Source organism: Phodopus roborovskii, unplaced genomic scaffold (genome assembly GCF_943737965.1).
Source record: "Phodopus roborovskii unplaced genomic scaffold, PHOROB, whole genome shotgun sequence".
Taxonomy (NCBI): domain Eukaryota; kingdom Metazoa; phylum Chordata; class Mammalia; order Rodentia; family Cricetidae; genus Phodopus; species Phodopus roborovskii.
Window position 1 is genome coordinate 3870528 of NW_026126638.1, and position 21234 is coordinate 3891761.

Genomic DNA, 21234 nt, shown 5'->3' on the forward strand with positions numbered 1-21234 from the left:
CTTGTCCCCACCCTAGAGGTGATAGTTCTGATATGTAGAGTGTGGCTCCTTTACAGAAACCGCACGGTTTCCACCCCTCTGAGCACCTTCTGAAACCAAGGGGAGCCCAGCAGCAAAGCTCTGTGTGAACAGCCACCAGCAGCGAGCATCTCCCCTGTGGGGCACAATGGTCCTGGGGTGTTATCTGCAGAAAAGGGGGCGGATGTCTGGCTGGTTTCTGTGTGAGACCAATCACCCTGAACAGAGGATACTTCTGTCCTCTGCAGCCTCACTCGACTGCTCAAGGGAGCATGCAGGGTTACCTCTTCTCTCTTATAGCATTACTTCTGATGGAGGCATCCACCAGAAGACCTTCTCTTCCATGGCTGCTTGAGCTGGCCTGGCTACCATTCCTCCTGAAGTGTGGAGTTCAGCAACACCCAGATGTGTTATATGTAAAGTGAGCCAACAGGTGAGACCAGTCAGAGCCGGTAGGCTCTGAGCACTGTTATATCTCAGGGGAGAGGGTGAGGTGTCACCAAGGACCCCCGTGCTTGTCCCTACCTTCATATCTTCTCCCAGCCCTTCTCCCCAGCTCATACCTGCAGTCTCCCCCAGCCCCTCCGCTGTCCCATCATTGTGTGATTAGAAATGAATCTATACATCCGGGGCTTGGGAGCTGAAAGCCAGGAGACAGCAGGCAGGCAGTAGAAGGCTGTCCAGGGCCACAGCCCTGCTCCCCCAGTCACACCTGTCAAAGCTACAATGAAGTCTCACTATGACACCCAGCTGAGTCACTATCAGACTAAGAGGAGCAAATGCAATTCACCGGCCCTTCCGTTCCCCAGGCTGACCCTAACACATGAGTGTGTTCGCCGTACCATTTTACAGAAAAGGAAATGGTGGGCTTGGGTGTGCTTTCCACGCCCGCCCGTGTGTCATCCTCTCTTGGATTTTAAACACTTGCTGCCCTTGGCAGTCTTCCAGTCTAGCAGAATCTTAGAGCACAGCAGGGGACCTGAGATGGCATGTCCTGATGGGTAGGAGGGTCATTAGGTATACTGAATTGAGGGAACAGAGAAGAAGATGGCTGAAGTGATGTTCTGGACCTGCCCGGACAGGTAATCAGCAAAGGCCTGAGGGCTGTCACAGGGATGGAGAGAGGGAAGTGCAGAAGAGAGCAGTGAGGAAGACAGGGAACGTACCCTATCTTACTTAGGACAAAGGCAGATGGAGCCGGGCACACCCATCCCCTGCCCTCCGCCCCCTTGAAGAAACCCCACTAGAGACAGATGGGTCAGCTATGGGCAGATCCCTGAGCACAGATTCCAGGATGAATGACCAGGATGAATGAGACAACCCAGGAGTCCATCCAGCTGTGGAAGCCAGCCTTCTACCCTGACTCCACTAGTACCCAGGGCATTCCAACAGAGCCACGCAGAACCCACCCGGCAGGCTAAGTGGGGAGCTATCCTATGGCTCTGCTTTGGAACAGGCTTCTTTGGTGGGTGGGGGAAGAAGGGCTTGAGTGTGGGTTGCTCAGGAAGCAGTGAGGGGACAAGCCAAGGTGTGAACAGGAGCTACTCTGCAAAGCTACATGTAGGGCTTTGAAAGTTGGAGTTATATTCTGCAACTTCCCAGGCAGCCAGGCCCATGGTAGCCATGGGGCCCTGGAAGCTGAGCCTGGCAGGAGGAGGAGAGAGGGCGAAAGGGTAGCAGATGGGGGTGCCGCAGTTCCTTTGATTTGGGATGCAGAAGGGGCAACCAGGTGGTGTGAGATGCTATCTCCCAGTCCCCTCTCCATTCTCCACACCCTATCAGGTCCAGGAGAGCCTGAAGGCACTGGCTGCCTTTGAGGGGCTCTCTGCATTTAAACAATGAAGACCTGCTCTATGTCTCCCCCCATGACTATTTTTGTATGGAAAAAAGAAAAGAGGAAAAGAGAAAGAGCAAGTACAGAATTCGCAAAGAGCAGCAAGAAAAGCAAATGTGAGAAACTGGCATTCCACATCTCTTCTGACTGGCAGCCAGGAGACAAGGGCTTCCCAATAAATGCCAAGTGCTCTGTACTTCTCCAGAATTCCCCGGGCTTTAGGTGACACAGGGCTCAATCGTTGGTGTCTTCTTTACCAGCCCAGGAACCTCCTGGCCCAGGCTGGCTACTCTTGTATGTGAATATCACAGCATCTCACACCCTTAATCCTTAACCATGAAACCTGAGTTTAGGGGAGATCAAAGCACTGCTTGCTGTGAATAGGAATGAGCAGGCTGGACCCCAGGTTCTAAACTCCAAATCTGGGATTTTCTTTGGCTATAAAAGGAATGTTTTAATTGCTGAACAAACTCCTCAGGAACGAGTGAGTGGTCCCTAACAGGAGGCCACCTCCCAGATGTTTGCACGAAGAGTCACTAGGCAGGAAACAGTGGCAGGGGCCACTCTCCTATTTGCTAAGGAAGCAAAACAGCTTGAAATATGAATCAGAATGGAGGATAACGGTGACTATGAGGGGGCTGGACAGTGGGGAGCTAAATGAAGCTGGGCACACACTGCTCCAGTTATCACAGCTCTTGGGAGGCTAGGTCAAGACTTCGAGTTCCAGGCTAGCCTGGGCTACATAGCATGAGGGGGAGGGAGAGTGGATGGAGAGAGAGATAACTGATGGTTGGTAGACAGACAGACAGACAGACAGATGAAAGTTTAAAGATAATTTCTATCTGCATTTGTGTGAGTATGGTTCCTAAGACTAATGAAGAAAACAAGTAAGGTTTCCCTCGGTGGGAGGGCTCATAGTTCTAAAGGGATGAATTAATTGCTTAGGATATTACAAATCAGGGCAAGCCGCCTCTTCTAAAGAACAGCTCCTCGCTCCCTCTCAGCACTTTGCTCACACTGTAATGGCTCACTTGCCTCTGTTCTGGCCTCTGGACTTCTAAAAGACAACAGCACTTACATCCTGGTCATTACATGCATACACACACATACACACACACACACACACACACACACACACACACACACACACTTCCAGTGCCTACCACACGATAGCTACTTAGAAAAAAGGATGGCTCTCATGCCCAAGCTGGACAGTTGAGCTCCAAGTTCACTCACCAAAGGATGGGACTCAAGCCAAAATCTATGGGATTGTTCCTGGAAGGGAGGCCACCTGAGGACATCAGACTCTGATGAGGCAGCCCAGGAAACACCCAGGGAGTGAAGATGTAAATGCCATGATGTTAACTGATGTGCTCATGGCAATCACCCCAATACATGGCATGTCCTTGAATGGATGGATAAGCAGGCAACAAGTTTAACTGAAATGGGGCTTCTGACCATGCAGTGCTACATGCACAGTTGCAGGGACTGACACCAGCTCACAGCAAACATCTTCAGGGACTAAGTCATTTGAGACAGGGTCTGTGACTAGGATGGAGAAAGCTTGGTTGTTTTCACCCGCCTGCTCCATCCCAAGGCCAGGGAACACGTCTAGTGAGCAGTCATCTGGAGCCGCCTGGGCTTTGGGCCTTGGTAGAACCGGGATAACCTAGAATAAGCACTCAGCCACCCTGTGCCTCAACTTCCCCATCTGTAAAATGAGATGGCAATGCACACTTTCTAAGCTGCAGGTAAAATCATAGGTCCGGGGTAGTGAATAGAATTTTAATGCATACAGCTGAGAGTCTGCGCCACAGGAAAATGCCCAGCACACTAGGGCACTGAGATCATGACACTAAACAGAGTCCCCATGCCTGTCTAGTTAGGGCGGGGTTGAACAGAGAAAAACAGGCACCCCACTACCGACATGCAATGTCCTGTGGTCCTATTCCTAAGCCTGAAAGCATCAGTTTCTCCACAACAGCTGGTGACACCTGGGTGCTCACTTGGCCCTCACCCATCTTCTGAGTCCCAAACACATATACGGGACACCTCCTGCCCATCCTCCCCATGTGGCTGTCACAGGCATCTTGAATTTCACATTCCCCACAGAGACTGACTTGCCCAACCCTTCCCTTCTTGGTAAATAGCCTGGATGTCTACCACATTGTCTAATCCGGAAACCCCACCCTCATCCAACTCCACACATCACCTGCTCCCTACCAACTCTAAGTCCTACCACAGTGTCTGTCTCCCCTCCTATGATACTACAGACATTGCCTGGTCCATGCTTACCTCATTGCTCACCAGGAGCCTTCACAACCCCCAGGGGAGCTCCTCACACCCCAACTCCAGACACATCATCTTACCAAAGCCTCTCAGCTTTAACCCCTGCTGTGGAGTCTCATCTACGTACATTGTAATCGTGTGCTCACGTGTGTAGACACAAACATGTGAATGTGTTTGCCATTCTCCTTTTCTAAGCTAATCCAAACTCTTAAAATAACCTTTTAGAGCCAGGTATGGTGGTACATACGTGATGGGGGATGTCCTTCTGTATATATATTTCTCTTATTGGTTGATGAATGAAACGGTTTGGCCATTGGGGCAGAGGGGCAGAGACAGGCCTTGGTGGTTCTTTATTGCTCTATGGAAGTTGTTCCCCAATAAGACACCCATTTATCATTTAACTTGGGTCTAGTGAACTCATTACACCGACGCCTTCACACACTTGGAATCCCAGCAGGACTGACTGAAGATCCCAGGAGATGGACAAGGCCAGCCTTGTCTATAGGTGGAGTTTGAGGCTGTCTGGGATGCATGAGACCTTGTTTCAAATTTTTTAAAAAGCCTAAAAGGTCCAGCCCAAGGGACCCTGCCTGTCTCTCCTCAGGCTGCAGCAAACACTAGCTCTGTTCTCCTCTCCTCTCCCATTTCCCTTCTCCCCTTTCCCTCACCTCCTCCCCTCTCCTCTCCTCCCCTCCTGTCCTCTCCTCTGAGCTTCTGCCCATGCTGTTCCCTCTGCCTGGTTGCCCTTCACAATCCCCTCTTCAGTTAGTCTCTGCAATCCTCCACAAAGGTCTTTTGCCTGGCTTTCTGGGTCCCCTACCTGCCGTGCTGGGATTAGCCCACCATTACTTTCTCAGAGCACAGTTTCTTCCACAGCAGTCATCACAGTTTGTGAGTGTGTGCTTCTCCAAGTGACAATTTCCTGGCTGGTTTTCTCCCATTAGCTCATACGGCCCCAAGCACCAGAGATTGGTCTTTCTCATTGTTGCACACCCAGCACCCAGGACTATAGCTGACTCACAGGCCAGCATAGAAAGCAACTGATTAAACAAATTCACGAAAGTGCAAAGGATGGCATGCAGAAGGGCTTGCACGGGGAAGGGCTTGCACGGGGAAGGGCTTGCACAGGGAAGGGCTTGTGGGAGCCTTGTGCAGCTCAGTGCTGAAAGCCCCCAGATGCTGGTTATCTGTGTGACCTCCCAGTTCCTCAACTATAAACCATAGATGCTGGACTGGTAGATTCTCTACAGATCTTTGAGCTCTGACATTTTGGAAGTAAGCAGGAGAGAGAAAGGCAGAGAGCATCCTGGGAAGGGAAGTGCTGGGCAAAGTAGGCATGGAGCAGAGGTAGGCCATACACCAAATGGTGGCTGAGACCAAGAGGAAGAAGAGTGGACACGAAAGGAAGATGAGATTGGAGCACAGGAGGCCCACAGGGCAGCAAGGATCTGCATTCCCTGCTCCTTGGTCATCAGCTCTATCCCACACTTTTCCTGGGCTACAGTTCCAACCAATCATACTCTTCCTCTCCTCCTGGCCGGTTCCTTACCTGAAACTTCACTACCTTGGCACCCCACAGTCCAGGGGCAACAGCATGGACATGTGTCTTGGCTACCCCAGAGAGATTTTAGAGTTAAGACACTACAGTGTTTCCTGGTCTTTGACCTACCCCTCCTAGTCTGTGGCCTGCTGAGAGCAAGCATCCTCTTTGTCCCCACAAGCACTCAGCCCCCAGCCAGGCCCATCTTTCATTCCAAGGCCAATCACCTCCCCATTAGATCCTGTAGAAAGGCCTGATGTATGGGACATTGTACTGGACAGGCAGATGGACCTGCAGCCCCACACATGGCCACACTGGGCCATTCAGTCCCAGGAAGCGGAGGAAAAGGAAAGAAAGCATTTGTTATTAGTACTTATCGAGGAGGGCAGGTGGCTTTGGGAGGATGAGATAAGGCAGACCGCCCGACACAGGCAAGTGTGATGAAGCCCGAGGTTTATTGCCATGCACCAGCAGAAATTTACTGACCCAGCAAATCCAATATTCCTAAACCACTCCATGGAGGACACAGACTTGCAGTCTGGGACGGTGCTCTCTGACCCGGCATCCAGCCTGCCAGCAAGCTGGCCTTACAGCTGGGACCCTTGTGCTGACTCCAAGAGCCACTGTCCCCTGTCCCTCTTCCCTGTCTCCCTCCACTATGCCTGGAGTCACCGAGGGGAGACAGAGCAGAAGAAGCACTTGGCGATGCTCTGCAGTTAAGAAGGTGGAAACACAGCCAGATGTCCGCCCTGCTCAGAGCCCCTCAGAGGGAGTCATGTGTGCTCCATACCCACTGACAGACTGATAGTCCCTACTGAACATCTGACAACTTACCAGTTTCACAGTGCACAGAGCTCTCAGAGCCTCCAGATCACTCTAACAAACAAGGATAAGCAGGAGCTAACCCCTGGTTCTTTCTCTCCCCGCCTTCAGGCTCATTCAAGTCCCTGAAGGAGCCTCCAGCTGGAAGTGTCCAGTCATCGCCCCCCCCCAAACCTCCAAACACTGTTCTTCATGTCAAGGTACTAGTGAAAATGGCCACAAGCCACACCTGGCCACAAGCCACACCCTTCCCTCAGACACCTGGGCTGCCAAACCTCCAGCAGCTCTAGAAAGACTTTCCAAAGTTTTAGACTGAGCCAATACAAATTCATCCCTACTGTCACCTATCAAACCGGTCAGGTTCCCAACCACGAACCACCACACTTCCTCAACACATGCCCAGAATGCAAAGTTCTGCATGCACATACCAAGCTGAAGGCAGAGGCACACACATGCATTCCCTGCCACTCACTCACTCCCGGCTGCTGCCCTCCCTCCACCGGCCTGGCTTCTGCCTGTGCTCCCTGCTCCCAGGCCTCCTTCTCATTCACCCTACTGTGCTGAGCATTATTGCCCCGGGGTGGAGCTCGGAGATGTGTACCAACTCATAGTCTCTATCGGCTACCTAGGTATATGAGCTCCAGCACCCGAGCCGGTCACTGGAGACCTATACTGTACTGTCAGCTTTACCACCTACAAGCTCCACCTCTGTCCTACATGCTGACAGTCTGAGATTCTTGCTTTTCATCCCCAACTCTGGGGCTCCACATTCGGCTCACAATGCCTGCCCCGTGGCGGGTGTCCACACACCTCTGCTTCTGGCCACTGTCTCAAATGTCATATCATCAATGAAGGATCCCCCAATATTGAGGACTCTTCTGCCTCTGAATCTCTCCTTTAGCCACTGATTTTATTATGTCCCGTAGCATGGTTATTTGCATAAATAACTTCTTTTACACACACAAGACCCAAAGAAATTCCATACAAGAATTACTCACTGGCCCAGCTTGATCCATGGTACCCACTTAAACTTGAAAGGAAACTAACTCTCTCCCACAGTGCACAGAGCCCAAAGCCTTGCCCCTCAGTCATCATACCTGCTTGAAACACCCACAGTGCTGTGTGTCTTTCCCTCGATGGATCCCCACCGTCTGTCCTCCCCTCTGAAGGCTGTCCTTCTATAGGCACCCTCCTGGCGCAGCCATCTCCAGAAACTATACCAGAGCTCAAATGTCCATCCCCGACTCTGTGAGCCTCAGAGTGTCCAGGTAGCCATGTGTTACTCTCAAGCCCCCGCCTCAAGAGATGCTTCCAATATCCTAGCCATACCAGGTACAGTACACACCTGCTCCTCCCCTCCCCTACTGTAGCCAGCCACACCCATGGTTGACTGAACCCAGCAGGGACAGGCACTGAACAGTCACCTCCCTCCTTCCTCCTCCTGCTGCCTAGGCCTGCACAGGGCTAAAAAGCCTTGGCCTATCCATCTTTCTGCAGGGCATGGTCTACCCTGCCCCACCCCACCTGGCTCCTGAAGTAAGCACACTGAGAGAGACTGAGGGGCAGACAGAAGAATCAGGGCCCTAGTGCAGGTCCAGGCTGCCCAGGCAAGAGACTTTAGTTCTCTGAGCACAGGTCGTGTGATGAATGAATGCATGCATGCATGAATGAATGAATGAAGACCACACTTGTATTTTCTCGTTCATGAAATGGAGCTGGGTATAATTATGAAGGATGGATAATCCGGGTGACCCCTTAGTCTACTAGAAAACACTGTCCTTCAGAACCTCCCATGCACACTCACACTCCAGCTGACCAGCACACATCACAGGCGTTTTATAAGAACAAGTAAGACTCACCTGAGTTAGTCAGACACTGAAGAGTACCCATCCTAGGGTGTCACAAGGGGATGTCCCTGCTCCGTCTGTGCCTTGGGAAGAACAGAATGAGTGGACCACACATGTGCAAACTGTGAGCACTGAGAGGCCCTGCCCGGAGAAGGAATCTTAATGAAGAAATGTGGCCAGAGTAGAGCTTGCATGGCATCCTAGCAGCAGGGAGACAAGGACAGACAGCTCCACTGCAGAGATGGCCTAAGCAAAAGCAACGTTTCCTGGGGCTGACTTGCATTTTTAAAGGGATTTTTCTATACTTCTGATCATATCTGATCCTCACACCAGATCCCTGACAGATAAGCAGGGAATGTGGTCCCATTTCTAAATGAGAAGCCAGTTAGTTCACAGAGCTGGTGGGACCTACATCTCCTGACTTCTAACAGGCCCAGCAGCTCTTATGCACATGGCTGGCCTGGACTGAAGCATATTTCAAATCCATTCTGCACACACAGAGGGACAAGGGAAAGGAAAGAAGCAGGGGTAAGAAAAAGCAATCCTCCATCAGGATTACCAAGCCAGGACATCCACGAAATTTCCATATCCACTGCAACCTCATGCCCTGTCTATCCTGGGAAGCATACCACTCCTGGCCCCGCAGACCAACTTCAACCCCTTCATCCAATGCTCCCTAGGCTATGCCCTTTCACGCTTCACAGACCATGAACACAGACACTTGGCCAAATAAAAGCAAAGACAGACCCTGCCCTCCAAACCCATGATCCAATAGAGCAGAGATAATAAAACAGCTTGGACTACTAAGTGTTCACCAACCAGCCCATGAGGAAAGCCTGACCCACAATGCTTACCAGTGGCCACCATGGCCAGTTGCAACCAGCCCACAGTTTAACAAATTCTCTGATTACTTACTATGAAGCTTTCAACTGGCAGTCTAAGCGGGCTCCAGCACACCACTGTAACAAACCTACTCTCTTCCCTCTAGAAGAAACCCAAGGGCAGGGAGAAGAAACCCAGCTCTACCCAGAGTGAAAGTCTCTGTGAGCAAGGCACAGGGAAAGCAGGACGGATGGAGCGCTTTCACAGTCCACTGGGGCCTCCTCATAGAGACCAACCAACCCCACAAAGACAACTGCAGTGATCTGGTCCCATGAGGCACATCAAGTCACTGCTCTGTGCAAAACCCTAACGCTCCCCACTGCTCCCCGAGAAAAAGATGAAGTCCTTACAAGGATCGATCACCCTCTCTCCCTCCCTTCCTACCCTCCCGCCCACCACCCTGGCCACATCACCCACTCTGTTCTCTTACTTCAGCGCATTCACCTAGGTGCTCACTCTACCTGAGCACGTTCCTCAGATTTCTGTGCTGCCAATTCCCCCGCCCCCTTAACCTTGCGTGCAGACATCTCCTTCTCCAGGGCCTCCCAAGCACCCTCACCCTGTTCTGCCTTCCCTATCCCACTTATTCCCAAACACAATGGAATTTACATTTCTCTACTGTGTACAATGTTTATGATGTTGTTGCCCACTAGAAATGACCTTAAGACGGGCAGGGACTTGTGTCTGACTCATTCGTTGCTACATTTCCACAGCCAGGAACAGAGATTTTCATGTGGGGGGTGCTCCGCACATTCTTCTGCACGAGTGATTGAAGGTAGGCAGGCCTTGGGGTGGCTTCCCATCTTGATTTTCTTAGAGGAGGCAGCTTGGGTGAGGAAGCCCCCAGGTTACTGCCTGCCCAGCAGAGACCCCTGGTGTCCTGGAACTGCCACGGGGACCTGGCACAGGTACCCCCGTCACAACTCTGTACTTCACATACTCCCTTTATTTGGGTTGTAATGGGGCCCGACATGGCAAACTGTGGGCAGCAGAAAGGCCCAGGGAGAAGAGCAAACAGGACGCCACGCCTAAGGACCTCTGCGTTGCAGTGGAAGATCTGAAGTCAGGATTGAAGCGCTCCCTTAAAAGACCTAGGAAAGACAAGCCCTTGGCACCCCCCCCCCGGGCACCTGTTACATGCCTCCAGCATTTCGGTCCCCCATTCCCCACTCGGAGACAAGAAACCCCCAAAATGCTCTCTACCCCAGTGATAAGGGCCAAGCGGCTGCCCCATCATGCCTTGGGCAGGCTCCCCACATGCAAGGCGGACAGCTCATACTGCTATTTTAAGTTCTGCAGGCCCAGCTGCAGCACGTAGCCACAGCAGGCGGCCAGCCCGGGTAGGAGATAGAGAAGCTAACTCACCGAGGAGGCCGACTTGGGAGTTACGGAGGGACTGGTCATCCCCTTACACCAGTCCTCGGCACGGAGTCCAGAAACCCCCAGGCCACACCTTCCAGCCTACAGGCCACAGGAACATGAGTCAGGGGCTGCCGTAGGCACACCCAGATTCCACTTCTGAATGCGACCCCAGTCTCCACAACAAAAGGACTCCTAGCCCCACCCTACAAATCCCCAGAAGTTCCAACAAAGAGAGAGCTAGCACAGCACCCATTTTCCTTGTCCAGAGAGCAGGAGTCAAATAAAAACACAGTCCCAAGGGATGAATTCTATGCTATCTGAGAATGACTCCTCCTCTCTCCCCCACTATGGAAACCCTCCCGGTACTGTGCACCTGCTAGTTACACACTGGCACACTCAACAAAGATGTGCTGATTATGTCTAAATACATCCTAAAGTCAAAGGTCAAAGTCTAGAGTAAAGCTTTATCATTTCTAGAGAGATCTCTACGGACCTCACTGGACACCAAAACTAAGAATAAAGACCACAGAACAGAGGAACCAATGGAATTTAGCGGCAAAACCCTGCCCTTTATGGAACTCAGCACAACTCCAATAATACCATCCTTCTGTACAACATGGCAACCATGTTTCAAGCTGAACACCACCAAAAGACATCCAAGTGATTGGAAGCTGGCTTGAGAAGGGATGGAGAAAGTAGGCACTCTGGACACAAGCTGTCCCCACTCCAACCTCATGCTGCAGGACATCAGCAAAATCACCCAGGGCAGAACAGGTCACCCAGGCCTGGGGCCACCAGCAGCATCCTACAACTCTAATTGCCCAGTTTAAGCAGCATCAGCACCAGCGAGAGGGGAAGAGACAGCCAGCAGGTGCTGTAATTAGGGAGCTCTGGGACTTTGGCTCCCTGTACCTGCTACCCCAAGCCAGAAGCAGCCACCCACACCTTAAAGAAATAGACTCACTCTCTCAGCTGGGCAAACAGTCCTTGTATTCTCCCTGCCTTGGCTTCAACCTATCCAGACAGAGTCTTCTAAACAGATCTGCTAACATTTTACAAGCAAACCCAACAGCGATGTGTATAGGAAAATGTATGCTGGTCAGAGGGAGTTTACTGGCACGACTCTCACAGAGTACAAGGTAACTGCAGCAGACACCATCCGCCCCAGCTGAAAAGACTTGCACCTGAGCCTGTCACCCACTAGCCGGCATCTGCCTCCTCAGGGTCCTGGGCCAACACTCTCCATAATGCAGAGTGCTTTCTAAGCAGTTTCTCTAAGTGTGGTTCCCAAGCCACCTCTTTTAGAACCTGAGAGTCATAAGTAGCATGCCAATTCCTGACACATGCTGCTCCCACTAAGTTGGAATATCTGGCGGCTGAACCCTGACGCAGCCGTTCTGTTAATAAACTTTCCACTCTCCAGGATTCTAAAATGTGCTACCATTTGAGGGTCGCTGCTTAGAAGGCTGCCGACGGGGTCTAACTAGCTCTTCTCCCCAACCACATGCAGGAGCTATGAGCCACCATCTCCAGAGAACCTTCTCCAGCCACAGATGCTTGGGCAGGGTCCCTCACTGCTACCCCTCAACCTCTCTTCTCAAGGGGTTTGCCCGTAAGGACCAGAGCAACCTCAAGACATTTCTGTCGGCCTCTAAAGTTACACCCCATATGGCTTGACTAAGTCCTCCAAGGGTTCACAGGCTTAAACAACTGATCCTCAGCTGGTGGCACTGTCCTGGAAGAAGACTGTGGACCCTTTGGGAGATGGAGCCTAGCCAGGAGACATGGAGGCCATGTGTGGTTGCAGCCCTACCTTTCCACTTCCTGACTGAGGGTAGTATGTAACCAGCCTCTCCACCCTCCCACCGCCCCAGCCCTAAACCACCCCCCCCCCCCGCAAACTATACTTTCTCTGACATGCTGGACTTCTCTATGTTGTTTCTTCCAGGTACTGTATCACCATGATGAGAAAATAACTAAAGAATAATAACGTCTCCCATTTGAAAAGGGACACGCCCCAGCCCCTGGGCAATGTACTGTCCCCTCACTCCCACCCAACTTACCAGGGAGCCACGGCTCTGCCTTGACCTCCCATTTTTACATGCATTCAAACCCCTAGCAACGTTCAGCAAAGGACATGAACACAGTATCCACCAAAAGCCCCAGACAGCTCTCAACCTGATCCTACATCACCTATCTATAGCAACACGGCTCTGATTCTCCGCCCTCTACCTCTGATCCAGCTCTATACTGGCCATTCTGGCCGCAGAGATGATCAAATAGTTACACTAAGCTCTCTACAAACCAGCCCCAATTCTCAGCTTCAATCAGCCCACTGTCCCTTGGCATGGAGGTTCCTCAGGCTGATGACCCAATTAACGGTCTTCCTAATGGCCACAACACACAGCTCCTCCTGCACTACCCCTGGGTAACTGACTGCCTAGACAGCCCAAGAAGGCATAATGACTGCAGGTAGAATGTCAGCTGAAGGGAACAGGACACTAATCAAATCTCCTTTAGCATCTACCCTCATCATGTGTCACTATTCAGTAAGCATGGACAGATGGACGGACGGATGGACACATGCATGCACACACAGACAGATGGACAGATCCAACTGTTCTAATGCAAATGCTAACAAGCAGGAAATCACAAGAACAAAGCAGAAGTGCATGAACAAGTCCTTTACTTTAGGCCAACAACAAGGTTCACACTAAGATGCCGTGGTCAGCCAGGCAGTAGTGATACACGTCTTTAATCCCAGCACTTGATAGGCAGAGGCAGGTGGATCTCTGTGAGTTTGAGGCCAGCCTGGTCTACAAAGCCAGTTCTAGGACAGCCAAGGCTACGCACAGAGAAATCCTGTTTCAGAAAGCAAAAAAAGAAGGAATGGAGGAAGGAAAGGAGAAGGGAGGGAGGGAGAGAAGGAGGGAGGGAGGGAGGGAGGGAGGGAGGGAGGAGATAAAAAGAGTGCCATCTTCCAAGGACCCTGGGGTGCACTAACTGCATTCCTGCCTCCCAACCCCCAAAGTTTCCATCTTCTGTCAGTTACTAGAATTAGCAAATGAGCAGTTTCCGCATCCCATCAGCAAATCATCTCCTGAGCAGAAGCCTGCCTGAACTGTTGGAATTAATTGAGTAATTAACTTCCCACATCTGCACCCTTTTCTTTGGGCAGGAGGAGCTGGCAGATCAGAGGCCAAGGCTCTAGACCCCATAGCTTCTCCACCAGTTCCAGGTCACCAAAACCCTAGCCCACTCCTTACCACACACACTCCCTCCCCATAGAGACTTCCAAGCCCCACTCTGGCCCTCTAAGACACACAGGCTTCCAACACACAAACACACACACACACACACACACACACACACACACACACACACACCCAGGCATCCAATACCAACTGTAGCAGAACCAGTCAACTTAGATTTTGGCTGTGGCTTGTTTTAAGCTTAGCTACCCATAGACATCATGGGAAGCCTGACAGATTCAGCCAAGAGAGCGGGTAGACAGAATGGGGAGGGGGGCAGAGGGGAGAGCAAGGCAGATCGCAGAATTTGTGGATGTTCTGGAGAGGCAATGGAGGGCAGAGGGAAAGGCACAGGAAGTGGGACCAGAAAACTCAGGTATGAATCTAGGTTCTTCCTGTGGTCACTCACCCCTATGGGCTTCAGTTCCCCTGTAATAAAGGTTGGCTATCAAGCCTGCCTCCCTGCTGAGCCCTCCCAGGATGCAATGGGCTCATGGTATACTTACTGACCATCTCCTCTCCTCTCCAGAAGTACCAGAGAACATCCACAGAGGCAGCAATGAGAATCTGTTCAAACCCTGCTACAATAGCTAAGTCACTCCTGAGTCCCCATACCACAAAGCTCTTTCTTACTGAGTGCCACCTGCCTGCCTTTGCTTTCCAGGAAGGGAGGCTGTGTGTGACGTACATATCTATGTTCAAATCCCAGCCCGGTTCTTAAAGTCAGCCAGTTTCCTAGTCACCCTAAAGTCCTACTAGCATGCAGTTCGTATCTACATGCAGATGGCACCTGATTCAGTGCCTGGCCCAAACTATAGTTAATAAATAGAGGGGAGTAATTTCTTTTCATTCTGATCATTGCCGGTCTGTCTAATGGAAGATCTTTCTTCTACAGCCTAATTTCCCTCCAGGTGCCAGGCTCCCACTGGAAAGAGATGATGCCACAGGCTGGGTGGCCACTCCTTCTCTAGCAAACTTTCATGCTTCCCTTGGACCCTGGGCCACCCTGCCGCTGTCCTCTTCACCTCTCGTCTGCTGATGCTTGCCCCAAACTCCCACAGCTGACCACTGCAGCACCTCCAATACCCGCTGAAGTACCTAGCACACAGTAGGTCCACAGAGTATTTGGTTCTGGAATGTACAATTGCAGAAGGTTGTGGTCTATAAGGTCTCAGGGTCTGGGTGCTGTGTTCCGTCCCTGCAGGCTGACATTCAGTTCCTTCACCAAGCACTATAGCACACGGTAGACACACAGCCTACATAGCCAGGGTACCAATGCAAGAGCCCTCCCCTCAATAACATCTCCCGAGATAGAGGACATAGGTAACATCTGTCCCCATCCCTTGTCTGGCTAGCTAAGTCCTATCACACAATGTGCAGACACTTGCTTCTCTCAGTTTTAGAAGAACTTAGAGAAGTGTTGCACTCAAACCATGTCAAATATCACCCACTCCAGTGCCCTCCACAGCTCAATCAGGAAACTGAACCCGAAGCACAGAAGTAGCATGGCCAAGGTCCAGTGCAATTCTGTGGCAAAATGGAGATTTGAGGCCTGGGTCTGTCTTCTCGGGCCAGACCACTGACAACAACTGCATGTAACGCCAGGCTTGGTTTCCATCACCTCCAAACCCATACAAAAAGCAGAGAAGAGAAACCTTAGGGCCACACAGCCCATGAGCACATGGCCAGCTAGGGTGCCAACCTGCCCCTTATGCCCAGAAGCCCTGGCCCCGGGCACTGAACACAGGGAGCCTGCCAGCCCTATGACCCACAGAAATCCTCCCACGGGTCTCAACACCCACTCCTCTCCTCTTGCCTTTGCTAAAAATAGCATCAACATGGCCACTCAACTGGAAGACCAAAGACACCTCAGACTCTGCTCCCTTACCTCTCTGCCTGTACATCTGAACAAGCCTCCAAAGTCTAGAACCCACTCCCACCCTCTGCCTTGGCCATCTTCCCTGCTCATGCCCCACAACCCATCTGGAGACTAACAAACACCCTGTCTGCTCTCCCCCAGGTCCCTCCCCATTTACTCATTGCTTTCCTCAAAATCCATTTCAACTGTCTTTCTGAGATAAAACTTGGTCCCTGGTTGTTTCAATTTAAAAATTGTTGCTTTTATTGCAAACTCAGGGAACCTTGAGAACATTATTCTCACAGCCTGGCAGGTTCTTTTAGTCAAACTCCTATGTGAGCTTCAAGACCCAACTCAAACCTTACATTCTCTTGCTTGATTCCTCCCTTTCTGATTCCCTTCCAGTTGGGCTAGCCAGTGTCTCTGCGATGGTATTTTCATGCTGCCTGGCCTCTGTGTGCCTTATGCCCCCTTTTCAAGCCAAGCTCCTCGAGGGAAGGGCACTGTGGTTGCTATGAGCCTCTAACTCTCAAGCATGAATGTGCTGATATATTCAATGCACCAATTTGCTAGACCCTAAAAACTCTCGAATTAGTGAAATCATAAATCAGGGCTCTGATTATAATTTTAAAAATGATAATCCTCAATTAACCTAAGGAAAGAGCCATGTTTAGCTTACGACCCAGTTTCTTTAAGAGAGAGTGTGAAGACACTGACGAGAGAGGGGGTCCTTGCTAGAAGACACACGGGTGACAGGCAATGACAATGAAGATGGGAAACACAATTTCAAAAATTAAAGAATCTGAGCTATAGTGACTGAGCCAGTACTGTGACTCAAATGGATTCATATGCTAATTGTTTCCATTTGCCCTAATCTGTAGCAACCCCAGATCAGTGCTTTCCAAACCACAGGTTGTGACCCATTCAGGGACTATGAAATTCGTTGAGTAGGTCAGTAGACCTGGATCCTGACATCTGTGTGCACTGGATCCTCAGGCACTCAAGCAGAAGAGAAGAGGGGAGGGGAGAGACCGTAGTCACACGATGAGGATAAAAAATGATTCCATGAGGGGTCAGTGAGATGGCTTGGTGGGTAAAGGCACTTTGCTACAGAAGCCTGGTGACCTGAATTTACTCTCCAGAATTTATTTAAGGTAATCAGGGAGAACTGTGTCCACAAAGTCGTCCTTGTCTCTGACCTCCAAACATGTGCTCTAGTGAGCACACACACACACACACACACACGCACACACACACACACACGTGTGTATGCTTACACAGGCATGCGCATGTGTGCAAATAATAAGTGAAAAAGTTAAATAATTACTTCATGGGACATTTTCCTACCAGAGCTGTGTGTGCGCATGTGAGTGTATGTGACAAATCCCAGAGTTTGGGAAGTAGAGACATGGATCCCCGACAAGAATCTCAGTGCATACAGGCTGATGGCCCACTGGAGCGTGCACTCTGCAGACATTAAATTCAAGCTGGTTGCCTCCTGCAGGGCTACACCTGGCCAGGAAGGTTGACCCAGCTGCAGGAAATACCCAGGGATACACACTCCAAGATGGCAATGAGTTTAAGAGCTGTCAAAAAGTTAGGCACACCATGAGAAGAAAGGGGATCGTAGCTGTGGAAAGGTGTCCCTGGGCCATCCGACCCAGCGGCAGCTGCAGCCTCCGGCTAGAGTCTGCACTGGGGGTGCTGTTCTGCACACGAGAGCGGGGCCCCAGATCTCCACTGCACAATATATAACCCAGACTCTCCATTCATGGATCCATCGCTTGGTGGCTGAAACAAATCAAAGTTGGCTTTTAAAAAACTATGACGTGAGCTCGGCACAGAACTACACCTTTGTGATCTATTAGATTACAGAAAACCAATTCCAAATTGAGCCGATATTTTATCCGTTACAAATTCCATTCAGCTGCCTGCCTCATCTGTGTGTAACAGACACAACCTCCCACTGGGTCTCCAAAACAGAAGGGAAACATCATACCCTCTTGAGTCCCAAGGCTCCACACTGGAGGACTATGGCCTCGCCTCTTGTTTTATTCAGGACAGAATAGAGGAATAGGATTCAAACACAACAGGAAGCTTGCAAAGGGGCACTGTTAAGGACAGGAACAGGTGACCCAAGCAGGTGTTAGCTGCAACCCTAGGCCAGCTGAGCCTGCCCCACCTGGGATATACACACACAGCCAAGTGTCAGGACATATAATTTACCCTGCAAGGCTGTTCCCAGTCCCTTCCTTCCTAGATGACTTTGGGAGGTGCCTTCCTGTCTGTGGTATCCCTGGTTCCAGGATGAGGCAGGGTGATGGCTTTGGGGTTGCCACAAACAATTGAATCCCCCAGGCCCCCACAGCCTATTTCCAGATCCTGATGGGTCCTATCTAATGCCAGCGTCATCAGAGGAATCCAGGGCATTCCAAGCTCAGCATTGTTCAAATCACACATTCCTCTGCATAAAAAGCTATGGAATAACTCTCATTCCTCCATCCACCCAGGACAAACCACATCAGAGAGCAAGCAACCAGATCTCTCTGTGTGATGGGGTCCAAGGAAAAGGCAGGCGGGAGCCACAGAGCATCTCCATGTCTGCCCATCAGATCCCCTGTAGTGTGCCCAGAAAGATCACTTGCCCTGAGCCACAAGGTAAGCCCACCCCTCCAAACGGCGTTGCAAGCAAATCGGGGTGGGGGCAGAGTCTTACCTGCTCCCTCAGCCTGGACACAGCTCCTTCTGTCACTTTCCAAGTGCCTACAACAATGCCAGAACTGCACCTAAGATTTCAGGGATGAGCTAGTGAGTCCACTGAGTACCCTAAGTGTCAGGTACGCTGGTCAGAGACCTCTATCTCTATGGCTCACCAGTCACGCTTCAGACAGAAATGCAGATGGAAAAAAAGCCACACCAAACATGTAGGAAGCAGAAGAAAGAGTTAGGGAAGGAACAAAAGGTCAGCAAGACAGAAGGAAAGAGGGATACAGGGGGTTTGGGGAGGCCGGCCTGCCCACTGCCACTGTGTGGTAACACATGCTCAATGCCCAGCACTGAGCCGCCTGCAGAAGGCAAGCCAAGCCAAGCCCAAGACCCCAGACAGAGGAACCAGAGACAATCTGCACAGGGACCCTGGCAGATACCATGCCTTCTAAGGGCAGAAACACCAGGTGCCACAATCGGGGGGGGGGGGGGTGGCCACTATCTGCCCAGCCCTCTTTATTTATTTATTTACTTATTTATTTTTGTGCTCTTACCCACTAAGAGCAGTGATACAATTTTGTTTTCAATTAATATACATTCATGTTTATGTACCAGTTTAAAAATAAATTGAAAATGAAAACATTAAATGCCTCACAATAAGCAATGAGCAACTGATACATAACAACAGTGCTGATGAATCCCCCAGAGGCTGAGTAACAGAAGCCAGCACCTAAAGCAGGCTGGGGGGGGGAGGGGGAGGAGGGATGGGAGGGGAGTGAGAGTCGTCAGAAGAAATCCATGTAGTTAAACTTCTAGAACATGCAAGGTGAATCTGGAGAACAAAAGATGCAAGCTGATTCCTTTGCATAGCTGTTTTCCTTTCTTGAGCCTGGTGCACAACTATGGCCTGCCCATCCTTCTTGACTACGGTACTCAAAAGGAAAACCAGTTCTACATTTCGGCGTTGAGAAATTTCACAACTTTCTTTTCTTAATTGTGCTCGTTTCTTGGCTGTTTTCAGATTTTGAGGTGGTGTGATGTCAGCGTTAGAGCCGAAGATGCTCCTCCAGGCAAGTGCTCTACCCTAAGATACATCCCCATCCCTGGCGCCACTTTCTTTCTTAGCTGTCAAAGCTCTGGGGACTATGGAAACTAAAAACAAATGCCTCAAGCCTTCCCTATTTTTTTTTTTTTTTAAATTTAAACAAGGTTTCCTGATACTAGTAAGAATGTGGGCTTCCCACCACATGATGCTGCCACCTCCGAAATTTGCTCACGGGCTCCCAAGGGGCCTCTCACAGCTTCTGAGTCACCCCTCCTATCCAGGGCTCTCTCTACCCAAATGTTGGGCACTTTTCCAACATTCCCCACCCTCCAGAGGATCTCAGCGGCTCCAGTGTGCCTTGTGTCAAACAAGGCTGTGCAGGCTGGGAGAGCCTAACGGATATCCAAAGCTCAGCCAAGAATGGCAGAGCAGGGCTGGGGTGGTATACAGTAAAAACGGCAGATCCAGTACAAGCTTTTCTTGACGTTTTCTCTACACGAAGTTGATGTCCTCTTGGCTATACCTAGGTCCCAGAATGGAACCCAAGACACCAAACAGTAGGGGCAGGTATTTTGATGGCAGGGAAGTCATTCAACTTCTTTTAACTAACCTTTTCATTGTGCTTGAACCAAAAGACAAAACAGTTTAACAAATCAGCAGGCACAAACAGGTGTCCCCTGAGACCACAGGTGCTACAGGAGAGGGCAGGCAAGGCACATTAGAATGCCCTGGCAACCATTAAAATGAAGGTAACACGGAGTACCTGGTATATGCCAGCTGCTTCTTAGGGGCAAGAAGGACAAGGCTGCTCAACCTTTACACATACTGCTCCATATGAGGGATGCCCACCCATTCATGGGCATCTGGGTCTCCGTGGAGCCATTTTCTTCTTCACCTCAGGTGCCCAGACATGTTCTTCTTCAATTCCTGATCACCCCAAAATGAAGGCTCTTGTCCTGCACATTGCAGGGGTCCTCATCCTAACTCTGAAGAAATCAGGGATTGGATTATCCTGACCACTTACTCAGAAAACACTGGGGTACAGATGAAGGGGGCAACCTCCTCATACTAAGACAAGAGGCACTACCTGGGAATGAAAACCACAGGTGAGCAACTAGAAGGGTGTGCTGGGCCTGTGGCAGGGACGCCCTGTGCCCAAGCACAGGGAGACACATAAGCTCAGGAGAATAGCCATCTCCTTACTGCACAAAAGATGAATGTCAGAAACTGAAGGCGATGGAATCACTCTGGCACCAGCTCCTCTGGAGAAAATGAGGAGAAAATGAGGTGCCACGAGGAAGAACCTCTCCAGGGACACGGACACACACACACACACACACACACACACACACACGCACGCGCATGCGGACACACAGACACACACACAGAAACAAACACACACAGAGACACAGACACACACATATAGACATACATTTATACACACACACAAACTTACTGCCTCCCTAATCCATGCACGTCCCATGATGCTCTGTCCATTCAATAGGCATTAAGGTCTGATGAGCCTTGAACTTGGCATGAGCTACATTTAAGGTGTACCTGGTCTCTGTTTTCAAACAGCTCAAAATTTAAGTAGAAGCTTTATTTTTAAGATTCATTTATTTTTTCTTCAAGTGTATGGATGTTTTGTCTCCGTGTGTATGTACATCACATGGGCACCTGCTGCCCACAGAATGGGGGGGGAGGGGCATCAGGTCCTCTTGAGCTGGAGTTAATAAGACAGCTGTGAGCCTCCATATAGATGCTGGGAACTGAACTCAGG

At 50.5% G+C, this 21234-nt stretch overlaps 1 protein-coding gene across 1 annotated transcript in view; it reads right to left on the bottom strand.

Moving 5' to 3' along the window:
* Tspan9 (tetraspanin 9) overlaps window positions 1-18463 on the bottom strand; it is a 91299-nt gene extending 72836 nt beyond the window's left edge. Inside the window, exon 1 of the mRNA XM_051173304.1 lies at window positions 18420-18463. The gene's annotated coding sequence lies outside the window, so the exon portion shown is untranslated. The remainder of the gene's footprint in view (window positions 1-18419) is intronic.
* Between the last annotated feature and the right edge of the window lie 2771 nt (window positions 18464-21234).